At 46.8% G+C, this 21,704-nt stretch overlaps 3 non-coding genes across 3 annotated transcripts; 1 reads left to right on the top strand and 2 right to left on the bottom strand.

Annotated features, from left to right (window-relative positions):
* Positions 1-3,541: 3,541 nt before the first annotated feature.
* Positions 3,542-3,624, top strand: trnal-cag (transfer RNA leucine (anticodon CAG)). Its single transcript has one exon. It is a non-coding gene; the product is annotated as a tRNA-Leu (tRNA).
* A 4,103-nt stretch (positions 3,625-7,727) lies between these two features.
* On the bottom strand, positions 7,728-7,800 carry trnak-cuu (transfer RNA lysine (anticodon CUU)). Its single transcript has one exon. It is a non-coding gene; the product is annotated as a tRNA-Lys (tRNA).
* Positions 7,801-17,490: 9,690 nt separating this feature from the next.
* On the bottom strand, positions 17,491-17,562 carry trnae-cuc (transfer RNA glutamic acid (anticodon CUC)). The gene has a single exon. It is a non-coding gene; the product is annotated as a tRNA-Glu (tRNA).
* Between the last annotated feature and the right edge of the window lie 4,142 nt (positions 17,563-21,704).

Consider the following 21,704-nt stretch of genomic DNA (forward strand, 5'->3'; position numbering starts at 1 on the left):
AAAGCCTCCCTGATAAAATGCAACATTCCCACCGGCACCTGGGAGTCCTTGTTCCTCGGGTTGAGTTGCCTGTGCTGCATGATCCGTGCCGGATCGATCATCCTCTGCCACGTGGTATGTCACAGCACGTTTGCACATTCACTGGAGGTACCCCATCGTTGTGCAGCCTTTGCACACGTAGTGCTTGAATCGACATGGATGGGCCCGAGGATTATCCCCGCAGCACCAACACGGTGTTAATAGATTCACATTCACCCCCGATGGCGCACTCTGAGTCATCACAGATCTTGCAGCCACAGACGTATAGACCCTGCCATATGCAATTCGGCCTGCTAGCGACATCATTTTATGCACAGTACTTGCCGGTGAGCTTCGATGTTGAGATGATATATGTTTGGTGTTACCGTCCATGGCCATGCATGCCTGGGCGATCGCGATGGCCCTGCTCAGGTCTCTGGTTTCAGCAGCCAGCAGCTTTCGAAGAATGACCTCGTGGCTGATGCCCAGCACGTAAAAGTCCCACAGCATTTGCCCCAACGCAGCTCCAAAATAGAAAGGTCCCGCGAGGTGTCTCAGGTCGGTGACATAATCCGCCAGGTCCTGGTCCCCGGAGCGATGGTGCGTGTAAAAACGATATCTGGCCATGAGGATGCTCTCCTTCGGCTTTAGGTAGTCCCAAACCAGTGTGCACAACTCTGAATATTCCTTCTCCTTTGGTTTTGTCGGTGTGAGCAGATTCTTGATGAGGCTGTATATTTTAGGCCCCCACTTGGTGAGGAGAACCGCCCTGTGCTCGGCCACGTTAGTGTCTCCTTCCAGCTCGTTGGCCACAAAGTACAGGTCGAGCTGCTCGACGAAGGCTTCCCAATCATCATCCTCTTTGGATCTCTCTAATATTCCTAAAGCAGCCATGGTTGCATGAAAATTCGAATTATGTTACTCGTCGCCAATTGTTGTGCATAGAAGACTTCCCTGAGGCTGAGTACTGTGAGCTAAACTTAGTGTGACCTTGGTCTTTTTTATTACAACTGCAGTGTGCCTAAACTACATGGCAGCCAACCTTTTATACTGGCCCTGTTCGTGTGGGCAGGTGAACATTAGGACTCCAACAGTCGCGCGCTCTGGTGGCAAGTATTACATAGTTACATACTTCACATAATTGTTATCATTAAGAAGTTATAATTCCAATGAATGCCTGAATCATCCGAAAGGAGCCTGGTTTGTAGGACAAGGCTACATATCAGGAAGGAGTGTAGTTAGATGACAAGGGAAGTGATATTCTGATTATAAGTTTGGAGAATAAAAAGAGTAAATGCTGGAAACACTGAGCAGGTCAGGCAGCATCTGTGGAGAGAGAAACAGAGTTAACGTTTCAGGTTAATGAACTTCCATCAGAAGTTGGGCACTTGTGTTCGGTAATATATTAAAAGTTTAAATTGTCACGTAGCAGGGGTAAGGAAAAGATATACAATGTGGCATTTGGAACAGATAGTTTAGAATCCGATTAATGTTTGATCAATTTGTACACCGAGCTGGGAACTGTAACGTGTTTGAGTTCTTTGGCTAACATTCGCAAGGCTTGGCTGTAAGTACTGTTAAGTGTATGTTTAATTATTGTCTGCTTAATAACTTTGACATTTAATGTTGCGGACCCTATTCCTGCACTGTGTGTGTTCCAGCTCTGTTTGGAGCAGCGATCCCTTCAATCCGTCGCTTACAGGGACAGTTGGATTCACCGTTTCTTTGTTTGGTGAAATTTCAAAGATTGAAAACGGCGCACATCAACCTGGTCACCTACTCACTAACCGCTACACACTGCTCCCGTGAGATGGAAGCCCAGTTACTGTTTCAAGCTTGAACGCAGGTACAAGCAGAACTCATTCATAGAAAGTCCAAGTCCCTGAGGCACCTGATTATTTGCACCGAACTCCTTCGCAAAGAGCTGCGGTTCGTGTGGGGTGATTTGAGCACATCTTTCCCCACTATACAACACTTCAACACTTCAAACATAACTCAACGGCTATAAAGCGCGTTGGGGCGTCATGAGTTCCTGCAAAGTGTTGAAGAAATGCAAGACCTTCTTTGCAAAAGTTCGATGCAATTTCAAAATTCTTGGCTTGGATTTGAACCCGGGACCTCTCGCAAATTTCAAGTAACAACCCCGAAATAGGAATCATACCCCTAGACCAACGAGCCAACTATTTAACAAATGTGAAGATAAGGTGTAACCATTATTGGAGCATTTTTAGTTTGTTGCTCTTCTTGATTGGAGGAGCACATGAGACGGAATCAGTGACTTTGCTTTTTCGAGCTGTCCTCTAAAGCACCGCAGCGTCCCACTCCGACAGTCAATGAGCTGTTGGGACGTTAGTGTATCCAGGCTGTGGGTGGTCACCCCGAGCGCAGCAGAGGGGTTTCTGCATTATTTCTGGGTGGGGACAGTATTTTTCCCCTTCTCTCTTCCTCTTGTCTATAACCCTGTGCTTTGGTTTCTCTATTTATTCCCCTGTCTCAGTTTCTAGTGTTTAAAAGGGAACAAAAGATGAGATGGGTGTCACTGTGGAACAATTTCTCTCACTCAAAGTTAGACACACTAGCGTTGCACCATGAGGTCTAGGTTGGTAGCCGTTGATATTCAGGTTCATATATAAATATATATAAATATATCGACATGTATCGTAACTGTTCCCTGCTGGTCGAGCGGTTAAGATCTGGCGCACTAACTTGGTTTCAATCCTCGATCAATTCATCGCATAAAAATAATTGAGGTCTGTGAGACAATTAATAATTGCTGTAATCACCATAAATACCAATACTGTCATGTATCTCACACTACTGTACATAACTGTACCTTACCATGCCATACATGACTGTAACCAGAGATGACCTGTAACCACAAACTTACCTTACCACCAGGGGTGCATTTGCAGGAGACACTGGATACCTTTCCCAGACAGGTATATAAGGACAGGTCTCAGGCAAGTGTGGCATTCGAGAGCTGTGTAATAAAGGTGCAGGTCCAGAGTGACGTTGACTTCAGTATGTTACTCGTGTCAGTCTGTATTACAGGGTCAGGACTTTCCAGTGGCGACGAGTTACGGGATTACAGAATCCACAGAATGGCGACCAACGGCTCAGATGAAAAATACAATGCTGGAGATAATTGGGAGGACTTTATAGAAAGGCTCCAGCAAAGCTTTGTAACCAAAGACTGGTTAGGCGACAATAAGGCAGACAAGAGAAGAGCCCATCTCTTGACCAGCTGTGGCTCGAAAACATACGCTTTAATGAAGGACCTGCTGGCACACGAGAAACCAGCAAGCAAGTCGTTTGAAGAATTGATCACACTGGTAAGAAACCACCTGAAGCCAGCAAGCAGCCTACACATGCAAGCTACCTCGGACCCGTGCCAAAGCTCCCCGGACATCGAGCACAGGCTCAGGAAAACCCCGGGGGAGAGGATATCCCGTCACTGGGCCTTCCAGCAACACTGAACAAGTGCCCGGTCTGAAACTTTCCAGTGTAACTGGCGCATCTAACAATCAGGATGGCCGAGTGGTCTAAGGCGCTGCGTTCAGGTCGCAGTCTTCTCTGGAGGCGTGGGTTCAAATCCCACTCCTGACATTCAGCGTTTTTAATTACAAACTCATTTGTTTGGACACCACTCTGAAGTGCTTTGGGACATCCATCGAACTGAATAAAGTGACCCCCACTTCAATTCCAAACAGTGATATCAAAGTTACTTCCCACATTCCGTGTGGCTGTAACGAAAAGAATGGTTTTGTGAAACATTGAAAGGTGTCCTCTAAATATCTCGCACTGCTCTTTTAAAAACACGGTTATAATTTGTTTCAGTGCAAAAGAAGGCTCGCTCGAAGGGCCAAATGGCCGACTCCTGCTCCTGGTTCTTGTGTTCTACTCCAGAGCACAGAACAAATGATTAAATGATCAACTCTCCCTCAGTTCGCATTTCTTTCATTGTGCAAAAGAATTTATGGGTTCATTAATGATGTTTTCCTGTGAAAGCAACATAAAAATTTAAGGAAAATAATTCGGCCAACGTGGGGTTTGAACTCACAACCCTGATATTAACAGTCTCATACTCTACCGACTGAGCTAGCCAGGACTGCTTAAGTTGCATCTTCCTGTTACTGATGGCTGTCAGGGATCTGTTGGCTCCGCACCATGGGTTTATCTCGAACTTCAAACCTCGAAACTGGTTCTCCTGATTTCCAAGCCCCTTGTATTGCAGAACCTTCATTTCGACGAACATCTCCAGCTCACTGTGTAGGCCTCGTGGCGCAACGGTAGTGTGACTGACGGTAGATCCGAAGGTTTTGTGTTCAAATCAGGTCGGGATCACTGTTCTTTCAGACATTTTTTTTCCAGAATTAATATTTCCTTTGCTGTTTGGCAATAACCAGACCCTTGCTCCAAGGTCTGTCTCACTATTTTCCAGGTGTCAGGCAGAGATACGCCTGCTGCCCTCATTTATTTCATGTGACAGGACACAAAAGTTCAAAATCAACCTGCAGGTGGCCACACACAGCACTGAATAGTCAGGATGGCCTGCCTATTATCCCGACCACAGTGGATAACCTCATATTTCCCACATTATACTCCATCTGACAAATTACTGCCCAGTCACTGACCCTATCGATATCGCTTTGCAGATTGTTTGTGTCCTGCTCAGAACTTGCTTTCCCATCGATCTTTGGATCATCTTGGCTACATTACCAACATGCAGAGCACAGAACCAATTATTGACCGAATGACTTTCCCTCAGTTAGCATTTCTTTCATTGTGCAAAAGCAGATTATCGATTCATTAACGATGTTATCCCATGAAAGCAAAATAAAAGTTAAACGAAAATAATTTGCACACTTGAAAGGAATATTTTTGTTTGGTACAGCTCCGGTCAGAGAAATGTTGTGAAAAGAACTTTTTGCAGAGAGAGGGATTGAGTATTTCAGCTTGTTGCTGAACATTTCTCTCTGCGCATAGCACTATGCAACAGTTTCTGTAGTGTAGCGGTTATCACATTCGCCGCACATGCAAAAAGCCTCCGGTTCAAGCCCGGGTGAAAACATTATTTCTGAAACAAAATCTGGTTTTAAATGTTCATTGTTCATGTGACAATGGCCTCCTTCCGTGCTGCAAACTTCTCTGATTCCATGATGAGCAATGAACATTTAAAACCAGTCTCCTAAAATACAGAGTGCGTAAAATCAGAAAAGGAATAAAACTTCCTCAATGATTCAAGTTTCACAAATTATTACAATTAAGTTGTTGAAGTTTCGACTGTCCCTCAGTGATCATGTTAGCATGTCTTCCATTCTGCTAAACAATGCTATCGGTTAATACCAGCAGATAAATGCCGCATTTCAAACCCGGAAACAACTCGTTCATTATTCACCCTTCCCAGTTCCAGTGCACAGAGGGTTATTCATCCTCCATCCCAGAAACTCAAATCCAACTTCTGACATTCCTTATTTCTAATTACCAACTCATTTGTTTTGACACCACTCTGAAGTGCTTTGGGTCATCTGTGTAATTTAATTAAATTACTTCACTTTAATTAAAAACGGTGGTAGCAAAATTACTTCTCTGGGAATCGAACCCCGGTAGCTGTCGTGATCAGAATGTTTTTGTGAAGTATTTAAATATGCTCTTTAAAAATCTCGCATTCCTAATTAACAAATAGGGTTACCATTTGTTTCAGTGTGAAAGAAGGAGATTGAAAATGACAACAAAAACACCAGGCAGCGACGACATTAAAACAAAGTCAAACTTTTCACAAAGTTGGTTTTATGAAGTAACGGCTGAGCTAAAGTTGGTACTAACCAGTCCCATCAGAATTTTAAATATTTCTATGAGATCCCCGCTCATCCTTCTAAATTCCAATGTATAAAGACCCAGTTGATCCAGTCTCTCCTCATATGTCAGTCCTGCAATCCCGGGAAACAGTCTGGTGAACCTTCGTTGCACTCCCTCAATAGCAAGAATGTCCTTCCTCAGATTAGGAGACCAAAACTGAACACAATATTCCAGGTGGGGCCTGACCAAGGCCCTGTACAACTGCAGTAAAACCTCCATGCTCCTATACTCAAATCCCCTCGCTATGAATGCCAACATACCATTTGCCTTCTTCATCGCCTGCTGTACCTGCATGCCAATTTAGCGTGCTCCTCACAGCTCACACCGCCACCCAGTTTAGTGTCATCTGCAAACTTGGAGATGTTACACTGTTTCATGTTCATTACATGTTACAATGAACATTATGAATCAGACACCTCAAGTAAAGTGCGTGTAATGGGCAATGATTCAACAATTAAAATAAGTACGTAAGGAGCAGGAGTCGGCCATTCGGCCCCTCGAGCCTGCTGCACCATCCAATAGTATCGTGGCTGTTCTGATCCTGCACCCCTGCTCTTTTTATACACCTCTCGAGTTTCTGCAGTGTCGAGTTCTCGCTCTCTGTCCCAAGCTTCCCTTTTTCCTTTATCTTACCCTGTGTGTCCCTTGAGGAATTTTTATCCCCTATCTGACTTTACTCACTCTATTTTAGGAGACTGGTTTAAAATGTTAATTGCTCATCATGGAATCAGAGAAATTTACAGCACGGAAGGAGGCCATTCGGCCCATCGTGTCCGTGTAAGCCGACAAACAGCTCCCCAGCCCAGTCCCACTTTCCAGCTCTCGGTCTGTAGCCCTGTAGGTTACGGCACTTCAGGTGCACATCCAAGTACTTTTTAAATGTGCTGAGTGTTTCTGCCTCGATCACCGTTTCAGGCAGTGAGTTCCAGTGATTTCCCCTCGAATCCCCTCTAAACCTTCGATCAATTACTTTAAATCTGTGCCCCCTGGTTGTTGACCCCTCTTCTAAGGGAAACAGGTCCTTTCTGTCCACTCTATCCAGGCCCTCCATAATTTTATACACCTCAATCAGGTCTCCCCTCAGCATCTTCTGTTCCAAGTAAAACAAACCCAGCCTATCCAATCTCTGCTCAGAGATAAAATGCTCCAGTCCCGGCAACATTCTCATAAACCTACTCTGTACCCTCGCCAGTGCAATCACGTCCTTGCTGTAATGTGGTGACCAGAACTGCATGCAGTACTCTAGCTGTGGCCTAACAGTTCAAGAATAACCTCCCTGCTCTTGTATTCCAAGCCTCTGTGTAATCGATCTGGACAGCAGCCTGTCCTGTCGAGAGGTGATCGTGGGAGGCTGAGCCTTAGTGGAATCGGAGAGGAGGAAGTTCTCTGCTGATCAACATGCAGTCACCCACTATTCCTCATTCTTTAGGCGGGTCTGTGTTACTGTAAGTTGGGGTGGATTAGTGAAAGAGTCCATATCATTGCTGGCTTGCAACAAAAGCTATTTACCCAACGTGGGGCTCAAACCCCCAACCCTGACATTAAGAGTTTTATGTTTGACCAATTGAGCTGGCTGGTCTTGGCAAAGCTATAGATCCTTGTTGTATCTCAATTGTTGTGGGTGGATTAATGATTGTAATAATGGTTGAGTATCTCACAGACTTTAATTATTTTTGCGAACTTGTCATCGGGAACATTCTTCCTGCATCCTCGTGAACCTTGTCTCAACTGCCTACAATATAAGTATATCCCTCCTTAAATAAGGAGACCAAAACAGTTAGCATTTCTTTCATTGTGCAAAAGAAGATTAATTCCCGTGAAAGCAACATAAAAGTTTAAGGAAAATAATTCACCCGACGTGGGGCTCGAACCCATGACCATGCGATTAAGAGTCTCATGTTCTACCGACTGAGCTAGCCGGGCTTCTCAACATCGCTCCTGTCAAACCCCTTCAGTTAGTGGTCAATGGTGATCCCAGGCTGTTGATGGCGGGGGATTCGGCGATGGTAATGCCGGTGATAGCCGGGCCTGCTAAGCTGCATCTTCCTGTCGCTGATTGCTGCCAGGCGCCTGTTGGCTCCGCCCCGTGGGTTTATCTCGAACTTCAAACCACGAAATAGGTTCTCCTGAATTCCAAGGTGTGTACGGAGATCAACAATCAAAAGCTCTGTCATTAACCACAGGGGGTCCGGTAATTTTCTGATCGCAATGCGCTTTCAGTCCTTGTCCTTAAAATTGCTGACGTGTAAATTGGGGAGTTTAATTACTTTGAAAGGAACATTGTTGTTTGGTGCAGTTCCGGTCAGAGAAATGTTTGTGAAAGGAACGTTTTGCAGAGAGAGGGATTGAGCGCCTGTTGGCGGAAACATTTTTGAAATGAAAACTTGTGGACGATAAAATGGAACAAGAGCGGTCTGGGGTACTTTGTCACATGATGCAAGCTATCTCGGACCCGGACCAAAGCTCCCCGGACACCGAGCACAGGCTCAGTAAAACCCCGCGTAGAGGATATCCCGGTCACTGGCCCTTCCAGCAACACTGAACAAGTTCCCGGTCTGAAATTTTCCAGAGTAATAACTTGTTACTAGAGCATCCAACAGTCTCTTGGGATCCCTTGGAACTTCAGGGGATGCGCTCCCTGGTGGTGGAACATGGGAGTGCATGCTTTACAGAGACACAACATCACTCCCCCGCCAAAGTCAAAGTGAAAACTATTTACAAGATGCGGCGGTCGGGAGCCTTTCTTTACCTGGTGGACCGCCTCGGTACAAATGTCTGTTCTGGTGTGTTGGCTGTGCCCTCGCTGGGCTGGCGTGTTGTTGGCCCTGCAGGGCTGCTGGGTGAGTCTGGCCTTGCTGGGCTGTTGGGTGTGATGGGTTCGATTTCCGATCCGTGGTGGTGTCGTTGATCCTTTGGGTGTGTGTTGCGGGTTCGAAAAAGGTGGTGTCTGCTGTGGGTTGTTCAGGGCAGTCTGTGAACCGCAGCCTCGTTTGGTCCAGGCGTTTTCTGCAAATTTGTCCATTGTCTAGTTTGACGACAAACACCCGACTCCCTTCTTTAGCTATCACCGTGCCCGCGATCCACTTGGGACCATATCCATAGTTTAGCACATACACGGTCATTCAGATCAATTTCCCGTGACACAGTGGCGCGACCATCATTTACATTTTGTTGCTGACGCCTGCTCTCTTCCTGATCATGCAGGTTGGGCTGGACCAGCGAGAGTCTGCTTTTAAGTGTCCTTTTCCTGAGTAGCTCAGCCGGGGGCACCCCTGTGAGCGAGTGGTGTCTCGTGCTATAGCTGAGCAGTACTCGGGACAGACGGATTAGGAGTGAGCCTTCTGTGACTCGTTTGAGGCTCTGTTTGATTGTTTGTACTTCCCGCTCTGCCTGCCCATTGGTGGCTGGTTAAAACGGGGTCGAGGTGATATGTTTGATCCCATTGCGGGTCATAAATTCTTAAAATTTGGCACTGGTGAAACAAGGCCCGTTGTCACTGACCAGTATGTCAGTCAGGCCGTGGGTGGCAAACATGGCCCTCAGGCTTTCAATGGTGGCGGTGGCGGTGCTTCCCGACATTATTTCAAATTCAATCAATTTTGAAAAAGCATCCACGACCACTAGGAACATTTCACCAAGAAATGGGCCTGCATAGTTGACATGGATCATCGACCATGGTCTGGAGGGCCAGGACCACCAACTTAGTGGTGCCTCTCTGGACGCGTTGCTCAACTGAGCACATACACTACATTGCCGTACACAGGGCTCTAAGTCAGAGTCGATACCGGGCCAGCAGATGTGGTATCTCGCTATCGCTTTCTTCATTACTATACCCGGGTGTGTGCTGTGGAGATCCGAGATGAACGTCTCCCTGCCCTTTTTTGGTAGCACTACGCGGTTACCCCACAACAGGCAGTCTGCCTGACTGGACAGCTCGTCCTTTCTCCGCTGGAACGGCTTGATTGGCTCTTGTATTTCAACGGGAATGCTGGCCCAGCTCCCATGCAATACACAGTTTTTTACTAGGGACAGCAGAGGATCTTGGCTGATCCAAGTCCTATATCTGGTGGGCCGTAACAGGTGATTTATCATTTTCAAACGCTTCCATGACCATCAACAAGTCAGCGGGCTGCGCCACCATCAACAAATTTGCATTTTGCGCCATTTCCACCCCCGTGGTGGGCAATGGTAGCCGACAGAGCATCCACACAGTTCTCAGTGCCTGGCCTGTGGCGGATGGTCTAGTTATACGCTGAGAACGTGAGTGCCCACCTTTGTATGCGGGCTGAGGCATTAGTATTTATCCCCTTGTTTTCAGCGAGCAGGCATGTGAGGGGCATGTGATCGGTTTCCAGCTCAAATTTGAGGCCAAACAGGAACTGATGCATTTTCTTTACCCCGAACACACACGCTAATGCTTCTTTCTCAATCATGCTGTAGGCCCTCTCGGCCTTAGACAAGCTCCTGGAAGCATAGGCTACAGGTTGCAACTTCCCTACAATGTTAGCTTGTTGTAATACACACCCGACTACGTACGACGACGCGTCACATGCTAGCACAAGTCGTTTACACGGGTTATACAATACAAGCAGCTTGTTGGAGCAGAAAAGGTTGCTGGCTTTGTCAAAAGCAATTACTTGTTTTTTTTCCCCATACCCAGTTCTCACCTTTGTGCAATAACACATGTAGGGGCTCTAAAAGGCGCTTAACTCCGGTAGTAAGTTACCAAAATAGTTGAGGAGTCCCAGGAATGACCGCAGCTCCGTGACGTTCTGTGGCCTGGGCGCGTTCATGATAGCCTCTCTCTTGGCGTCTGTGGGCCGAATGCCATCCGCCGTGATCTTCCTCCCCAAAATCTCCACTTCTGTTGCCATGAAAACGCATTTCGACCTCTTCAGCCGCAGCCCTACGCGATCCAGTCGCTGGAGGACCTCCTCCAGGTATTGTATGTGTTCGGCGGTGTCCAGACCCATCACGAATATATCATCCTGAAAGACCACCGTGTGTGGTACCGACTTGCGTAGGCTCTCCATGTTTCTCTGGAAGATCGCTGCAGCCGACCGAATTCCAAACGGGCATCTGTTGTCGCTGAACAGTCCCTTTTGCATGTTGATGCAGGTGAGGCCCTTCAAAGACTCCTCCAGCTCCTGCATCATGTAGGCCGAAGTCAGGTCATGCTTGGTGAACGCCTTGCCTCCTGCCTGCACGCCAAATAGATCGTCTGTCTTAGGTAGTGGGTATTGGTCCTGTAGCGAGAAACGATTAATAGTTACTTTATAATCGCCGGAAACCCTGACCGTGCCATCACTTTTGAGCACTGGAACAATCGGGCTGTCCCACTCGCTGAATTCCACTGGGGAGATGATGCCCTCGCGTTGCAGCCTCTCCAGCTCGATTTCCACTCTCTCCTCATCATATGAGGTATCGCTCGCGCCTTGTGGTGAATGGGTCGTGCCTCTGGGACCAAGTGGATCCGCACCTTCTCACCGGAAAAGAATCCATTGCCTGGCTCAGAAAGGGAAGGAAATTTGTTCAGAACCTGGGTACATAATGCCTCATCGACATGTGATAGCGTTCGGATGGTATCCCAGTTCCAGCGGTATTTGCCAGGCCAGCTCCTTCCAAGCAGTGTGGGGCCATCGCCCGGGACAATCCAGAGTGGCAGTTCGTGCACCGTGCTCTCGTAGGTGACCTTGACCATGGCGCTGCCCAGGACAGTGATAAGCTCTTTGGTGTACATTCTCAGTTTCGTGTGGATGGGCTTCGGGCTGGTCTGAATGCCTTGTTGCACCACAGTCTCTCAAACATCTTTTTACTCACGATGGACTGGCTAGCGCCAGTGTCCAGTTCCATGGTTACGGGTAAGCCATTCAATTTTACATTTAGCATTATAGGTCGACATTTCGTCGAAAATGTGTGCACCCCGTGTACTTCAGCATCTGCCTCCTCTCTCTGAGGCTCGAAATTGCTTTGATCCACCATGGACCGATCTTCCTCTGCCACATGGTGGTTAGCAGGTTTTGCAGAGATTTCAGCTCATTCGCAAGCTCGTTGGAGATGCCCCATTCTTCCACAGTTCTTGCAAACATACCCTTTGAAGCGGCATGAATAGGCTGAATGGAAGCCTGCACAACACCAACAAGGTGTGAATTGCCTTGCATTCATCCTTTGTTGGGGACTCTGAGTCATCTGGGTCACCTGAGGCCTGCTGGCAGTTGCAGATTCGTGGGTTCTGCCCTGTACATTTCTGCTCACAAACACAGTTCCAGTTAATTTATGAACATTGCTAGCACTTGTGTGCTGAGAGATTTGTTTGGTGTTATCACTGGTGGACATAAATACCTCTGTTATCGCAATGGCCTTACTGAGGGTCGGTGTCTCTACAGACAAAAGTTTTCGTAGGATGGTCTCGTGGCAAATGCCCAGTACAGAAAAGTCTCTGAGCATTTGGTCCAGGTAGCCATCAAACTCACAATATCCTGCAAGTCGCCTTAGCTCGGCGATGTAGCTCGCCATTTCCTGATCTTCAGTTCGCTGGCACGTATAGAACCGATACCTCGCCATAGCACGCTCTCCCTCGGGTTAAGATGCTCCTGAACCAGTGTACACAGCTCCTCATACGAGTTATCTGTGGGTTTCACCAGAGCCAGAAGATTCTTCATGAGGCTGTAGGTCTGAGCCGCACAGACTGTGAGGAGGACCACTCTCCTTTTTTGCAGCACTTCCTTCTCCGTCCAGCTCGTTGGCTACAAAGTACTGGTCTAGCCGTTCGACATAGAATTCCCAGTCCTCACCCTCCGAGAACTTCTACAGGATGCCCACAGTTTGCTGCATCTTTGTGTTGGATTCGTATTCTCGACGGCAGTTATTGTGTTCCTAACACAGATGAGGCTGCACACAGGGACGTTAAAGTAACAGTGACCTCAGTCTTTAATAAGACACTCCAGAGTGAGAAACTGGCCTGAGGGTCCGGCTTAAATACAGTGCTCCCAAAGGGTGCTGGGATCCCTTGGGACTTCAGGGGATGAGCTCCCTGGTGGCGGAACATGGGAGTGCATGCTTTACAGATACACAACACATCCGTTGCCTCAACTTTGATTTCTGCCAACATCCCTTGTGTTTAACCTTCGCCGCACCTCCGCCACAATCTCTCACCGCTCCTCCACCACGATCTCTCACAGTTCGTCCACCACGATCTCTCCTCACTCCTCCGCCACGATCTCTCACCGTTCCTCCACCACGATCTCTCACCGTTCCTCCACCACGACCTCTCACCGTTCCTACACCACGATCTCTCACCGTTCCTCCACCACGATCTCTCACCGCTCATCCACATCGACCTCTCACCATTCCTCCACACTGACCTTCCCGCTCCTCCGCTCTAACTGGGTCCCGCCGATGTTCCTGCCCACACACAAAACAGCGACCTGGGTTTTGATGACGTGCAGCAGAGCAGGGCTCCAGCTGTCCTGGCTAACCCTTGCCACTGGACCAAGACCTCGCTCTGTCAAGCCCGTGTGGTGGCTGGTGTCCAACGGTCACACCACGTTAAAACAATCCACCCGCAGGCATCTTCCACCCTTTGATTGGAGTTCAGGACTGGAACATCGGGTCCTTCATTGAAACACCTGTGAACCCATGTGGAAGTAAGCCTTCCTCGTTCGAGGACCAGCCTATGATGATGATGATGATGATGTGTGGGACCTTACAAAATGCCTGCTGGAAACCATCAGATTAAATCTAGTAAGACATGTCCCTTGATTCAGTTTTCACTGACCTTGCCTTAGGAAGGCTATATTGGCGTTGGAGGGAGCACTGTGTCGGTTTCCCAGAATGATACCTGGATTCCAAGGTTTAAATTAAGATATGAGATTACACCCACTGGAAATTAGAGGGTCGAGCAGTGATTTGATCAAAATTTTCAAAGATAATAAGGGAATAGATAGAGTAGACAGAGAGAAATGTTACCCGCTGGTTGGGGAGTCCCAGACTAGGGGCCATAGTCTAAACATTAGAGCCAGACGTTTCAGGAGTGAAATTCGGAAACATTCCGACACACAAAAGGTGGGAGAGGTTTGGAACTCCCTTCTGCAAAGGGCAGTTGGTGCTGGGTCAGTTGTTCATTTTACATCGCATTTTGATCAAAGGTATTAAGGAAAATTGTCCAAAGACGGGTATATGGAGTTTGTTCACAGATCAGCCATGATCTCATCGAATGGCGGAACCGGCTCGAGGGGCTAAATGCCCTCCTCCTGTTCCTGTGTAACAGGCTTGAGCGGCTGAATGGCCTCCTCCTGTTCCTGTGTAACAGGCTCGAGGGCCTGAATGGACCTCCTCCTGTTCCTGTGTAACAGGCTCGAGGGGCTAAATGGGCCTCCTCCTGTTCCTCTGTATCAGGCTCGAGGGGCTGAATGGGCCTCCTCCTGTTCCTGTGTAACAGGCTCGAGGGGCTGAATGGGCCTCCTCCTGTACCTATGTGTAAGGTCTGGGAAACAAAGGGAGGTGATATGAGTAAATGATAAACTAAATGGTATTGTTTTAAAAGAGAAGCAGAAGGATTGAGTGATTTACACACAGAATCTTTGAAGCTGGGTAGATAAGTTACTAAGTTGTTTAAAAAGAATACAGGGCCCTTGGCTTTTATGGTGCTTTCACAGGAAAACATCATGAATGAACCCATAATCTTCTTTTGCACAATGAAAGAAATGCGAACTGAGGGAGAGTTGATCATTTGATCATATGTTCTGTGCTCTGTAAAAGAACACAAGAACCAGGAGCAGGAGTCGGCCATTTGGCCCTTCGAGCCTGCCTTCTTTTGTACTGAAACAAATTATAACCGTGTTTTTAAATGAGCAGTGCGAGATATTTAGAGGGCACATTTCAATGCTTCACAAAACCATTCCTTTCGTTGCAGCCACCCAGGATCGATTCCCGGTTTGAGAAGTAACTTTGATATCATTGTTTGCAATTGAAGTGGGGTCATTTTATGAAGTTCGATGGATGTCCCAAAGCACTTGAGAGTGGTGTCCAAACAAATGAGTTTGTAATTAAAAACACTGCATGTCAGGAGTGGGATTTGAACCCACACCTCCAGCGGTGATTGTGATCTGAACACAGCACCTTAGACCGCTTGGCCATCCGGACTGTTAGAAGTCCCCGTTACAAGTTATTACTCAGGAATGTTTCAGACCGGGCACTTGTTCAGTGTTCCTGGAAGGCCCAGTGACCGGGATATCCTCTCCCCCGTTGTTTTCCTGAGCCTGTGCACGGTGTCCGGGGAGCTTTGGTCCGGGTCCGAGGTAGCTTTCATCATGTGACAATGCACCCCGGACTGCTCATGTTACATTTTATCGCACATTAGTTTTTGATTCAAAAATAATATCTCCAGAGGAGACAGTGACCTAAACACAGCACCGCATACCGCTCGGCCATCCTGACCACTCAGTGCTGTGTGTGGCCACCTCCAGGTTGATTTTGAACTTTTGTGTCCTGTCAAATGAAATAAATGAAGTCAGCAGGCGTATCTCTGCCTGACACCGGGGAAACAGTGAGACAGACATTGCACTGTGATCAGGTTTAATCACAGCAATATCCGTAGTCAGGAGCTGAAAAGGACGAAGAGCTGAAAAAACACAAGAAAAAAGCTAAGAAATGTCAGCAATTGTGGTAAACACTTTAATGTGTTTCCTGCTCGTTGAGTGATGCGGTGCTCACAGAGGGAGCACGGATTCAAAAGTAACTCTTTCATTCAAAATCTTTAAAATAATGACATGCAACTAATTAAACTGTGCGTCGGGGGATGGGGATGGGTGAAGATTATTTGTTTTATTCCCCATTCATGAACCGACAGCGTTGTTTTGTAGAATTGTTACTGAGGGACAGTGGAAACTTCAATAACTGAACTTTAATTATTTAAGGATTTTGAATCATTGATGAAGTTTTCTCCCCTATCTGAATTTACTCACTCTGTATGTTGGAGACTGGTTTAAAATGTTCAGTGCTCATGCGACAAGGAACCTGGGATGACTTTTTATCAATTTATTTCACAGCAAAAATAGTCTCCAAAATACAATTTCCACCCATGCTCGAACCGGGGACCTTTCACGTGTGAGGTGAACATTTGAACCACTACACGAGAGAAACACTGTGTCTAAAGCAATCTTCGGAATATAACCAGAGCTTTAACCTACACAGCTGGCCGATACTTCAGGAGCTGGTTTTACGAGAATAGAATGACGGTGCTATGTTTTGGAAGGCTGTGAGTGTGGCAGGAATTGATCTCGTGTTTCCCAGACTTTACACATAGGAACAGGAGCTGGCCATTTAGCAGCGAGTGGTTAGGATCTGGAATGCACGGCTTGAAAGGGCGGTGGAGGAAGACTCAATCTTATCTTTCTGACGGGAGTTGGATAAGTGTCTGAAGGAAAAACAATTGCACGGCTACGGGGGAAGGGCGGGGGAATGGGGCTCGCTGAGAGTCGGCACGGGCTCGATGAGCCGAATGGCCTTCCATGCTGTAGCCATTCCATGATTCGATAAGTTAGTGCCACATTTCATATTGTGGCTGGGAGCACAACATTGCAAAGGGAGATGGATTGAGTCGCCAAAACTAGAGGCATCTGATTCAGGAGATTCGCGGGGCGTGGAAATTTCGGAGTTCAATGACTTTGAAAGGAACAATTTAGTTTTGTGCCGTTTCGGTCAGAGGTTTTCCATTAAAGCAACATTAAATGAAAAGAAATCGCCCTACGTGGGGCTCGAACCCACGATTAGGAGTCCTATGCTCTCCCGACTGAGCGAGCCAGGCTTCTGTTCAACGCAGGTTTGCATCACTCATTGCAGCCAGGCGCCTGTTGGCTCCGCCCCAGATGTGTCAACTTGCTGTTGAAGAACTGCCAGGATCTTCTTGAACGGTGGACCAGGCTCGAGGGGCCGAATGGCCAACTCCGCCACCTAATCCTTACCTGTTTATGTTTACGTCTTTATGCGGAGCTCCTTCAGGGTAAACGAGCCAAAGGAGGACAGCGGAAACGTTACAAGGACACCCTCAAAGCCTCCCTGGTAAATTGCGACATCACCACTGATACCTGGGAGACCCTGGCCGCAGACCGCCCGAGGTGGAGAAAGTCCATCCGGGACGGCGTTGAGCTCTTTGACACTAGACGCAAGGAGCATGAAGAGACCAAGCGCAGGCAGCGGAAGGAGCACGCGGCAAACCAGTCCCACCGACCCCTTCCCTCGACGTATGTCTGTTCCACCTGTAACAGGGTCTGTGGCTGTCGTATCGGAATGTTCAGCCATCAAAGGCCTCACTTTGGGATGGAAGCAAGTCCTCCTCGATCCCGAGAGACTGCCTCTGATGGTGTCTATGATTTGCGGTACACTGCGGAAACATCTCCACTTTCAGCACCAGATTACCAGAATGAAACCCAATGGGATCGGGAGAAAAGTTCCTCATATGCTCAGAGCAAAATATATCAGATGACAATAGCATTTTATGAATTAATTAATGATGTTTAAATCAATGCATTTTTTTTTTTACACAGGAGATGCATAAAGATGTGTAAAATAGATTAACTATTTTTTTATAAGGTTTTGAATTAAAAGCACAATTTTCCTGACCGGGAATCGAACCCGGGACGCGGCGGTGAGAGCACTAAATCCTAACCACTAGACCATCAGGGAACCTGTTTTGGATAAAGATGCAGTGGTTGTGTCGAGGTTCACATCGAGCAGCTCCATAACACAGGACTCTGCGCTCTCCGGGCTGTTCCCAGGGACACACACCGAGACAGACATCACCTGCTGCTGGAGGGCCATCAACTCAGTCAAAGATGCTCTTTGGTCTTGCCGAAACTTGCTGGTCTTCCAGAGCAAGGAGATGTCCACGTCTGCTTGTTGCAGACTGGCACAATCCAAGATCCAGGATTACGTGCTGAGGGACACACTAAAAATTGGTGTGGTTGCCGCAAAGTCAGGGTGGGGAAGGGCCACAGTTTAAAGCCCTTCTGACACGGTAAACTTCGGGGCAGGAATCAGAATAAAACTCCGCTCGGGCCGTATTGTAACTTCTTTATTGTGTACATGGAGCACCATGTTTGAGTACAGGGGCAGGGAGGTGTTGCTACAGTTGTACAGGGCATTGGTGAGGCCACACCTGGAGTATTGTGTACAGTTCTGGTCTCCTAACCTGAGGAAGGACATTCTTGCTATTGAGGGAGTGCAGCGAAGGTTCACCAGACTGATTCCCGGGATGGCGGGACTGACCTATCAAGAAAGACTGGATCAACTGGGCTTGTATTCACTGGAGTTCAGAAGAATGAGAGGGGACCTCATAGAGACATTTAAAATTCTGACGGGGTTAGACAGGTTAGATGCAGGAAGAATGTTCCCAATGTTGGGGAAGTCCAGAACCAGAGGTCAAGTCTAAGGATAACGGGTAAGCCATTTAGGACCGAGATGCGGAGGAACTTCTTCACCCAGAGAGTGGTGAACCTGTGGAATTCTCTACCACAGAAAGTTGTTGAGGCCAATTCACTAAATATATACAAAAAGGAGTTAGATGATGTCCTTACTACTAGGGGGATCAAGGGGTATGGTGAAAAAGCAGGAATGGGGTACTGAAGATGAATGTTCAGCCATGAACTCATTGAATGGCGGTGCAGGCTAGAAGGGCCGAATGGCCTACTCCTGCACCTATTTTCTATTTTTCTATGTTTCTATGATCTGTAAACACCTATGTAGTGCCATGTACAATGTAAGGTCTGTTTCGTGATGCACGTTGAAAAAAATTGTAAATGTTCCGTCACCCATTCCATGTACTGTATAGTGACACGAGTGATGTAATTTGTTGAATGTACTACAAGGTATCCCGTATTGTACCGAATTGTACTGGAACTGAAAAGCAAGGGAATGCATCGACCAGAACTGCCGTCAGCACCCAAATGTAGTGCATGGGATTACTGACCGCAGCTAAATGTACTGAACTGCTTTTGAATGTACTGTACAAATTTTTATCTGAATAAAGTATTTTTTTAAATAAAAAAAAAATCTCTGCCTGACACCTTGGAAACAGTGAGACAGACCTTGGAGCAAGGGTCTGGTTATTGCCAAACAGCAAAGGAAATATTAATTCTGGAAGAACAATATCCAAAAGAACAGTGACCACGACGTGATTTGAACACGCAACCTTCGGATCTGGAGTCAGACACACTACCGTTGCACCATAAGACCTACACAGTAAGTAGGAGATGTTCATCTATATGAAGGTTCTGTAATACAATGGGCGAAAAATCTCCGCCCATTCCCACCAGGTATCACATGCAGCGCTCACCTGACAGGCACCGTATGGTTACTTCTTAAACTTTTCTTTTGCTTTCACGGGAGACCATCATTAATTAACTCCTCACCTTCTTTTGCACAATCAAACAAATGCTAACTCAGGAACAGTTCATACTTCAATCATTTGTCCTGTGCTTTGCACCTTAACTCGAAAACCATATCCCATTTTACTCACTGTGTTATAGCTTTCTGGTTCAAAATCTTCATTGCCGATGACACCACGAATCTGGGGCAACTTTTATCAAATTAAACAGCACCAGTTATTCGTACCATGCACACAAAATACAATCAGTAGTGAAGATAAAATCGCACCGTGCGTATTTTCAGATTCAACGCAGTAGCATTTCAAATAAAGTGAAAGAATTTTACACTGAAAAGTATTGCAAGTGTTGCTTGTATTTGTGTCTTTAATTAAACTTTGTGACATCTGACTCCCATTCATGCCACTGCTGAATAAGAAAGGAGGGTTTGACATTGACCAGACTGCACTGGCCCTGATATTTGTGAGCTCATCCTTTATATTCAGTGGTTTATCGCCCTTTGATGGGCTGCAGTGTAGCGGATATCACGTTGGCCTCACATTGAGTACTGTTGAGGGGGATGACTCATCAGGGGAGTGCAGCAGCAGCCAAGTTCATGGCACCGTGGCTGGCTCTGCTGCACAGAAGGGCAGGAAAAAGGATGGGACAGCGATAGTGATAGGGAATTCGATTGGAAGGGGAATAGATAGGCGTTTCTGCGGCCGCAACCGAGACTCCAGGATGGTATGTTGCCTCCCTGGTGCAAGGGTCAAGGATGTCTCGGAGCGGGTGCAGGACATTCTGAAAAGGGAGGGAGAACAGCCAGTTGTCGTGGTGCGCATTGTTACCAAAGATTTAGGTAAAAAAAGGGATGAGGTCCTACGAGATGAATGTAAGGAGCTAGATGCTGACTTAAAAAGTAGGACCTCAAAAGTAGTAATCTCGGGATTGCTACCAATGCCACGTGCTAGTCAGAGTCGGAATCGCAGGATAGCTCAGATGAATACGTGGCTTGAGCAGTGGTGCAGCAGGGAGGGATTCAAATTCCTGGGGCATTGGAACCGGTTCTGGGGGAGGTGGGACCAGTACAAAGCAGACGGTCTGTACCTGTGCAGGTCCGGAACCAAAGTCCTAAGGGGGTGTGTTTGCTAGTGCTTTTGGGGAGGAGTTAAACTAATATGGCAGGGGGATGGGAACCAATGCAGGGAGACAGAGGGAAACAAAATGGAGACAGATACAAAAGACAGAAAGGAGATGAGTAATAGTGGAGGGCAGAGAAACCCAAGGCAAAAACCAAAAATGGCCACTGTACATCAAAATTCTAAAGGGTCAAAGTTTAATAAAAAGGCAAGACTGAAAGCTCGGTGCCTCAATGCGAGGAGTATTCAGAACGCAGGAGAGGGCTCTGAGCTCGTTAGAGTGGGTGAGAGCGCAGATAAACAGGACCCCAAGAAAGAATGCAAAAGGCAGGAGGCAACAGAGCAGAGCAGCACTGGGGTAAGTGTAAACCACAAGGTAATATAAAGGGACAATATGTATGAATATAAAGGGGCTGCAGGAGGGGTCAAAACTAAAAATCATGGATTAAAACTAGTATTAAATACTTTACCTAAACGCACACAGCATTCAAAATAAAGTAAATGAGTTGACGGCACAAATCATGACAAATGGGTATGATTTGGTGGCCATTACAGAAACGTGGTTGCAGGGTGGCGAAGACAGGGAATTAAACATACAGGGGTAGCTGACAATTCGGAAAGATAGACAAGAAGGGAAAGGATGTGGCGTAGCTCTGTTAATAAAGGATGATATCAGGGCAGTTGTGAGAATTGATATTGGCTCTAATGAACAAAATGTTGAATCATTGTGGGTGGAGATTAGAGATCGTAAGGGGAAAAAGTCACTGGTGGGCGTAGTTTATAGGCGCCCAAATAATAACTTGACGGTGGGGTGGGCAATAATCAAGGGAATAATAGAGGCATGTGAAAAAGGAACGGCAGTAATCATGGGGGATTTTAACCTACATTGGTCAAATCAAATCGCACGGGGTAGCCTGGAGGAGGAATTCATAGAATGCATACAAGATTGTTTCTGAGAACAATATGTTACAGAACATGCAAGGGAGCAAGCTATCTTAGATCTGGTTCTGTGCAATGAGACAGGAATAATAAACGATCTCCTAGTAAAAGATCCTCTCGGAATGAGTGATCACAATATGGTTGAATTTGTAATATAGATTGAGAGTGAGGAAGTAGTGTCTCAAACGAGCATACAATGCTTAAACAAAGGGGACTACAGTGGGATGAGGGCAGAGTTGGCTAAAGTAGACTGGGAACACAGACTAAACGGTGGCACAACTGAGGTACAGCAGAGGACTTTTAAGGAGCTCTTTCATAGTGCACAACAAAAATATATTCCAGTGAAAAAGAAGGGCAGTAAGAGAAGGGATAACTTGCCGTGGATAAC

The sequence above is a fragment of the Pristiophorus japonicus genome, chromosome 25, assembly GCF_044704955.1.
Source record: "Pristiophorus japonicus isolate sPriJap1 chromosome 25, sPriJap1.hap1, whole genome shotgun sequence".
Classification (NCBI taxonomy): Eukaryota; Metazoa; Chordata; class Chondrichthyes; family Pristiophoridae; genus Pristiophorus; species Pristiophorus japonicus.